The sequence below is a fragment of the Vulpes lagopus genome, chromosome 2, assembly GCF_018345385.1.
Source record: "Vulpes lagopus strain Blue_001 chromosome 2, ASM1834538v1, whole genome shotgun sequence".
Lineage (NCBI taxonomy): Eukaryota > Metazoa > Chordata > Mammalia > Carnivora > Canidae > Vulpes > Vulpes lagopus.
The window spans coordinates 178,222,267-178,230,869 of record NC_054825.1 but is presented as its reverse complement, the minus strand read 5'-3'; positions in this window follow the sequence as shown (position 1 = coordinate 178,230,869).

Sequence of the window (8,603 nt, the reverse complement as noted above, 5' to 3'; positions counted from 1 at the left end):
CGCTGTGGGGTCGGGAGCTCCTCGCCCTTGGCCGGTGTGCGGGCTCCGCAGAGAAACGTGTGCGTTGCAGGACATTTCGGCCCGTGTTAGCCCCCGGCTTCCACTCCCTGCACTTCCTGCTGGCAAACCACTCCCTCCCACCATGGGGCCCCCGGGGGCCAGGGCCTCCCTCTCCGAGCCCCTGACCAGCTGCACACCGGCCTCTGCCCTGGGACCGTGGGCTGGTGACGCGGACACAGTCGGGGCAACAGGTTGCTTGCTGGGCAGAGGCCGCAGGGCTGCCAGCCGGGCCACCTGTGTGAGCCGGGCTGGGGTCTCAGTCCTTCTGTTCACTGCCCGCCCCCATCCCACTCGGCCCTGCTAACACGACCTCGACTTCTAACCCTTCAGATGAGTGTCCTCTAGTTTTAAACATCACACCGGTGGCCCCACGCAGGATGTGCCCCGGGGTCTGGCTTCCCCCGTCCAGTGTCATGTTACTTCATATGGTATTTTCATCAGAGCTGGCCTGATGATTTGTGGGACCTGCTGCAAAATGAAAATGCAGGACTCCTAGTTCAAAAATTAAGAATTTGGAAATGGTGACGGCGGAGTGTAGTCAAGCCTGGGGCCCTTCTGAGAGCCCGTGGGACCCCCTGAGCCACATGCCCCCGACGCTGGCCTTGACTTCAATCACTTATTTGCTTGTGCAGGAGCTGGTCTGATGGGGATGGTGTGGCTGCTGTGAACGGAGGATGGAAAAGTGGGGGTTTCTGCAGGACTTTCATACCCTTAACCCATCGGAGCCTCACAGAGGCCCTGAGGCCTGCAGGGCCGGCGGGCATCCTAAGCATCAGGCCACTTCAGAGGTGCAGAGCCCAGACTGAAGACGGCCCAGGACCACCAAGTGCCACAGTGAGTGCAGGGGCTGAGCCTCACCCCCAGGCCCTCTGGCTCCGGACGCCCCTCTTGCATTAAGCCATGCGCAGCGCTGCTTGAGACCCTGCTACCTGCGAGGGCTGGACTCAGGGTAAAGGGAAGGAAGCCTCCTTACCCGCAGGGACTCACAGTCCAGGCGGAGCACAGAGGACGTCCGTGCATGGAAAATTATTAACCAGAGCATTTCTTCCTTCAAGGGGGCCGTGAAGCTGCAAGAACTATAGGTTCTCTCTGTGTCTTCAAGCGAGAGGAATCAGTTGGGGTGGTCTGTGGGAGGACAGGAGGCCAAGGGCAGGTGGGTGTCCCCGGAGCGCTGAAGACCGAAGAACGGGGCCCCAGCCTGGCTCACGGCAGCACAGAGCTAACGTCAGGAGCGCAAGTCCCGGGACGCAGTCTGCTTAGCGCAGGGCAAGGGCCTAATCCCCGGCGGCTGACCCAGGGCTGGAAGAGGGAGCGCCTGGGAGGCGGGAGGGAGGAAATTCACCCTCTGTGGTTCTAGAAGTGTCTAGAAGTGTCCTATCCTCTTGATGTGAAGGCTGGTTATATGGCTCGGCTGACGTCATGAAAATTCATCAAGCTGTGCACGGGACTCGTGCATTTTTCTGCACGAACGTTCCACTTCAAGTCAAGAGAAAATTTGTGAAAGGACCCTGTGTGTAGGGAAGGGAAATACGGGGTCTGTGTTTGACCCACCTTTGGGTGCTCGGAGAAGGTTTCCCAGAGGAGGGTCTGAGGAAAGTCCCGAAGGAGGGAGCAAGAGGTGGGCGCGGGGCCGTTGCTTGCCGAGGGGAGGTCGGCCTGTAACCTGGGAGCTGAGCAACGCGCGGCTCAGAGGAGCATGGGCTTGAGAGCCGTCTGCCTCCGAGCTTGAGGAGCCGGGGAGGGCCACAGACACACAGGCCGACCCGCGTGGGGCCTCCTAGGCCTGCTGGAGGCCTGAGGTGTTGGGGTTGCCATCCATGGTTCAGAGCTTGAGACTCCAGTTGCAGGGGCGAGGTAGACGGGGGTGGGAGATGGGCGGTGGGGAGAAGCTGCTGGAAAGGCCGCCTGACTTTTCTAGGTGAGGGGCGATGGTGCCCGGGGCTGGGGCCGTGTAGGATAGGGAATGAGTCCCAGAGACCTTTTTTTTTTTTTTCTTGATGATACCCTTGGAGGTTTTAACATGTGATGACAAGTTCTCTGACACATGAGACACCGAGAGATGGAGTCCGATGGCCCACCTCTTGCGCCTGGGCCGGCCTCTGTGACTTGCTTGTGATGACCCGGTTGCGGCTAAAGCGATGCTACGTGACCTTCTAGGGTTGGATCCGAAAAGGCAGCGAAGCTCCCCAGTGGCTCTCCCTGGTGCGTGGGGACCTGAGGTCCCTCGGTGCCTGCGGTGTTGACTCTGAAGGTGATGACGCAGGGGGGTGGATGTGGAGGGAAAGCCTGCGGCTAGAGGCGGAGGGGGGCTGGGAGGGACCCAACCCAGGAGGCCCAGCCAAGGTCAAATTTCAGGTAAACAACCAATTTGTCTGTAGTACGCGTAGGTTCCCAATATTGCGTGGACACCACGGACAATTACGCATTGTCACCTGAAACTCACATTGTACCGGGTGTTCGGTGTTTTTATTTGTGAAACGTGGCAGCCGTAAGCGGGGAGCCAGGGCGAGGATGTTGGGGCTTCAGCTGGGGAGATCTAGGGTTCCCACCTCCCCCCACAGGAGGGTGGGATACACCTCAGGAATCATCAGGTCAAAAAAAAAAAAAAAGGAATCCTCAGGTCACTCCCCTTGCTGGGGGAAGAGGAGGCCCCACTACAATCCCAAACAGGCAGTTCTTGATTTGCACGATACTGGGTTAACTGAGCCCACGCATATTGGCTCCCAGCCTCCCTGCTTTGCTGCAGGAAACCTTTGCACGCAGGTTTTCATGTCGATGTAAATTTTCAGATCCGCTGGGTGGTGCCCGGGAGTGTGGTTGTTGAGTTGTAGGGCAGGTCTGTGCTCGACTTTGCACAGAAGCACCAACTGTCTCCTTGCAGCCCCTGCAGCAGCAGTAAGAGCGAGTTCCTGTCGCTTCACCCTGGCCAGCCGTCGGTACCCTCTCCTTGGATTGCAGCCGTCCTAGTTGTGTGGCAGTGTCGCCTTGTTGCTTTGACTTGCATTTCCCCCAAGGACGAATGATCTTGAGCATTTTATGTTTGCACACTTGTCATCTGCCGATCTTTGGTGAAATCTCTGTTCAGATCTTTTGCCCATTTTAAAATCGGATTATGTGTCTTCCTATTGTTGAGCTCTAAGAATGCTTAAAAAAAAAAGATTTTATTTATTCATGAGAGAGAGAGAGAGAGAGAGAGGAGAAGCAGGCTCCCTTCAGGGAGCCCGATGCGGGACTCGATCCCGGGACCCCAGGATCACGACCTGAGCCAAAGGCAGACGCTCAACCGCTGAGCCCCCCGGGTGCCCTGAGCTCTAAGAATTCTCGATACCTTCTAGATACAAGTCCTTTATCAGATACACGGTTTGCAAGTATTTTTCTCCTAGTCTGTAGCTTGGGGTTTTTTTCTCATTCTTTTTACAGTACATTTTGTAGAGCAAACACTTATAATTTCGATAAAGTACAATTCACCGATGTTTTCATTGCCAAAATCATGGTCACATGGATATTTTTTTGTGTGTGTGTTTCCTTCTAGAAGTTTTATAGTTTTGTATTTTGGATTTAAGTCTGTGACTTAAGTTTTTGAGTTAATTTCGTGTGAAATATGAGGTTTGTATAGAGCTGCTTCTTTTTTTTTCAAATAGACATCCGCTTCTGGCATCATTTACTGGAAAAAACGATTCTTTCTCCGTTGAATTGCCTTTGCACCTTTGTGGAAACTTGGTTGATTATATTTGTGTTAGACTCTTTCTGGGCTTGCTATTTGCCCCCCTCATCTGTGTGCCTACGCCTTGCTGTTGCCACCCCGGGGGGATTGCTGCAGCTTTACAACACAATATACTCCCGTAGTGTATCTTTGAATTCAGGTGGTGTGAATATTTTTCAAGATGAGAGACCTACTTAAATGCACCCAAGGAGAAAGGAGGTTTGATTCAAAGAAACCAGGGACTTCTCAGATTGCTGCAGGGCCAGTGGGTCACGTGCTTTCCCAGGAGCGGTACCGGCTGAGCCGAGAACAGCTGATCCTCTTAGGGGAGCGGCTCTTGGGCCTCATGGCCCAGCATCCCTGCAGCCCTCCCTGCCTTTGCACCACTGTCCCCTCTCTGCCAGCCCATCTGGGTATCTCTGGCCCTGGCCTCCCAGCCTACCCCTCGACATGGACCAACCTCTCACACACCCTGCAGACCTGCGTTTCTGGCTAGCACAGAGTTTTATGTCTTACAGTTGAACTAGTTGCCAATATTTTAAAATTGGGTGATTTTGCCAAGAAGTTTGGAAATCTGGCTTCTCCTGGAGAATGGGGTCATGCCAGGCCTGAATCCCTGGAGTAGGCTGCAGCTAAGTAGCAGCAGGTCCCTTCGATGAACCAGATTTCCAGTGCCACCCGTGCACCCCCCGCCCTCTTGAGGTTATGGAAGGGTCTGTCCCCTGCCCTGGTGTTTGGCCCCTGGCTGCGGGCGTCAGGGTTCCAGTCTGACAGAGAGATGCGAGCAGGGCAGCAGGCGGGACACCTTCCCCCAGGTAATAGCTGCGGACGGTGGCAGCAGGCTCAGGATGCAGGTCGTAACCCCGAGGTGCCGACGCGCTGGAAGGCCCGTGAAGGCCCTGAGTCCTGTCCCCCCAACGGGCCTGGTGGGGCCCCGAGTGGGCCCGTTCCTGGGAGGCCCCCTTTGCGGCCACCTTGGGGGGCTCCTCAGGACAACCTTGCCCAGCTCTCTGTAGAGCCGCGTGGCTTTCGTGGGTGCCTCCACCCACATTTCCTTCCTTGGGCAGCAAGGCCTTCACTCCGCGGGGTCTTGCAGCCCCATCGGGCTCCCTCCCCACGTTCCCTCGCAGGTGTCTCCCTGGCACATCTGTCCCTGTTGACCTTGTTTCGGCGTCTGCTTCTCAGACCCGGCGGGGGTCACACGGGGGGCACCTGCACGTATGGGAGGTGCGAAAGCAGGTCCCCGGGGAAGGGGCTGGGCGCGGGGTGCGCAGCCGTCAAGCTGAGGTCCCCACTTGCCAACTAATGATCCAACCACCTTTGCAAACTCCTGGGAGTACACGAGCTATCATGGACTTTTGCTTGATTTTTCCATCCCCCGCACCCCTCTGTCTCCTTCAGTGCCGGCACCTGAGCTTTGGGGGTGCGCGGCGCTCAGGGTCACTCCAGGGTCCCCTGTCGGCGGGCCATGCTCTCGGCTCAGGTCAGGGCCCGAGACCCAGCTCCAAGGCCCTGCGATAGTCTGAGCCTGTGGCCCCGAAAACCAGGAGCCTCCTGCTTCTCGTCCTCGCTCAGGGCGGGCCACCCACCCGTGTGGCCCCGGCGCCTGGCGCCCCGACAGCTGGGGTGAGGCCCATGCTGCGAAGCTGGAGCCCAGCTGCTGTGGTCGAAGCCACTGAATGGAGGCACACCTGAAGGCTGACCTGCTCCCGAACTTTCCAGTATTAAGAGCCAATAAATTGTCTTTCAAATTAAGGCAGTTTGTAACACATTTGCAACTTAATAAATCCTAATTGACACAGCCTTTGATCATCCCCTAAGTGGATCATTTAGGACTCTCATCTTTCTTCTCCTGCTATTATTATCACTTTATGGTTGGCTAACTTCTACACCCAGGAGAAGAGTAGGTTCAAAAAAAAAAAAAAAAACAAACAAAAACAAAAAACAAAAAACAAAAAACAAAACAAAACAAAACAAAAAACAAATTTTGAGAAGGCAGGGACTGTCAGGCTCCTGGGGGCCAGCAGCTCTCTTTGAGGCCCGGAGCTTGTAGTGGGCTTTGCCCGCACGGCATCCCATCCGGTGTCCTCAGACTTTCTTTGGGAGGACACTTTCTCCCACCCACAGTCCTCGTGGGTTTTTTTTGTTTTTGTTTTGTTTTGTTGTTGTTGTTGTTTGTTTTTTATTGGAGTTCAATTTGCCAACATATAGCAGTGCTCGTGTTTGAATGGAGTTGCCGCATCTCCTGCTCCGGGCTCCAGCTGTGGACAACTAAGCCGGCCCATCTAGGAAGAAAGAGGTTCCTTCTTCCAAGATCGCTAAGTAATTTCCTTGATGACTCGGAACGTTGGGAGCCTCCCTGTTTAAGGAAACCGCTTGGGAATAAAGCCCGTGTGGGAGGAAGCATGAAGAGGAGCAGAGACATCTCTGCGATGTCATGCATGGAGCTCCTGGTCTGGCCTTCACTGAAACCATCACTGACGTTTTCAGGTACATGAGGCCACAAAGCCCATGTTCATTCTTCTTTATTTCTTTTGGTGGGAAAATAGAACATAAAATTTATTATTTTAGCCACCGTCATGTATACAGTTGAGTGGCGTTGAGCACACTTGCAATGTTGTGTAACATTTAACCAATGTTGTGTCACCACCAGCTCCAGAACTCTCTGTAACCATTAAGCAATGATCCCCGTCCCCCTTTTCCCCCAGGCCTTGGTGACCTCTCATCTACTTTCTGCCTCCATGAATTTACCTGCTTTCGATAGTTCATACAGGTGGAAAATAACAATATTTGTACTTTTGCATCTGGCTTAGGTCACTTATGTTTTCAACATTTCATTTTACACTGTTTCGTGTTTTCACGGCTCATCAATGTTGTAGCATGTATCAGAACTTAATTCCCCGTTAGGGTGGCTAAATAATGTTCATACATATATGTAGACACAGTATAAATATACACATTACATTTTGTTTATCCATTTATTTTATTGTTGGAAACTTGATCCCCCCCCCACTTTTTGGCTGCTGTGAGTAATGCTCTTGTGAACATAGATGTATTTGTTTGAATATCTGTTTTCAGTTATTTGGGGTATACATCTAGGAGTGAAATTATTGTTTCATATGGCAACTCTACATTTAACTTTTGGAGAAATCGTCAAACTTTCTCGTAGCAGCGGTAACATTTTATATGTCCACCAGCAAAGAAAGAGTGTTCCAATTTCTCTATATCCTTGCCAACACTTGTTATTTCCCTTTTTCCTTCCTTTCTTCTTTCCTCCCTCTTCCTGCTCTCATCTCCTCCTCCTCCTCCTCCTCCTCCTCCTCAACAATCATCCTTGAATTAGTATCTCATTGTGGTTTAGACTTGCATTTCCCTAAAGGTTAAGGTCATTGAGCATCATTTCACGTGCTTATTGGTCATTTGTACATCTTTTTTGGAGAAATGTCTATTCAATGTCCCCCTTCAAGTCCCAATATTTGAATTGAATTTTTTGTTGTTGCTGAGTTGTAGAAGATATAAGATATCTATATCTTTATGTATCTATCTATATCTATATATATACACATATATCTATGTATCTATATATAAACAAATATATAGATCTATAGCTATATAAAATATATCTATATATAAACATATATCTATATATAAATAGAGATATAGGTTAAGATAGATATCCTCGATAGTAAATCCTTATAAGATATGATTTGCAAATATTTCCTTCTTGTATTGTCTTTTTACTTTCTTGATAGTGTCATTTGATGGATAAACATTTTTAATTTTGGTGAAGTCACATCTACCTGTACTTTTTTTGTTGGTTGTGCTTTTGGTTTCATATTTAAGAAATTGCCACTTCCAAAATTATGATTTTCCCCTATGACTTCTTCTAAGACTTTTCAAGTTTTAGGTCTTATATTTAGGTTTTGTTCACTTTGAGTTAGTGTTTGTAAGTGGTGTAAGGTAAGAGTCCAATGTCATTCTTTTGCCTGTGGATATGTGGTTTCTCTAATGCCACTTCTTGAAATGACTGTCCTTTCCCCCACTGAATGACCTCGGAACTCCTGTCAAAAGTCAATTTACTGTATACGGAAGGGTTCACTTCTGGGCTCTTTATTCAACTCCATTGGTCTATGTGTTTATCCGTATGCCAGTAACAGTGTTTTGATTACCGTAGACTCACAGTAAGTTTTGAAATAAGGAAGTGTGAGACCTTTTCCAACTTTGATTTTTCTCAAAATTGTTTTGGCTGTTGAGGGTCCCTAGCAATTCCATGTGAAATTTAGGATGGGATTTTCTACTTCTGCAAAGCATGTCATTGGGACTGGATAGGGATTGTTTTGAATCTATAGATTGCTTTGAGGAGCGTTGTTTTATTAATCTTCTTGGGCCGCTATCACAAAATGCCACAGATAGGGTGATTTAAACAACAGGGATTTATTTTCTTATAGTTTGGGAGTCTAGAAGTTCCTGATCAAGCAAGCTCAGTTTCCAGTGACAGATCTTTTCCTGCCTTTTAGATGACTGCTTTTTTCACTGTGTCCTCAAAGGCCTTTCCTCAGTGTGTATGTGGAGAGAATGAGCTTTCTAGTGTCTTTTCTTATAAGAACACTAATCCTATTGGATCAGGCCCCATTCCTATGACCTCACTTAACCTTAATTACTTTTACAAAGGATTTATCTCCAAATACAGTACATTGAGGGTCAGGGCTTCAACATAAGAATTTTGGGGGAACATTTAGTCCATAACAATTCTCTGTGACCCTGAGATCCCAACCTGAGCTGAAAACAAGAGTCGGATGCTTACTCCGGGTAGTGCAGTCAGTACCCAGGTGCCCCTCCA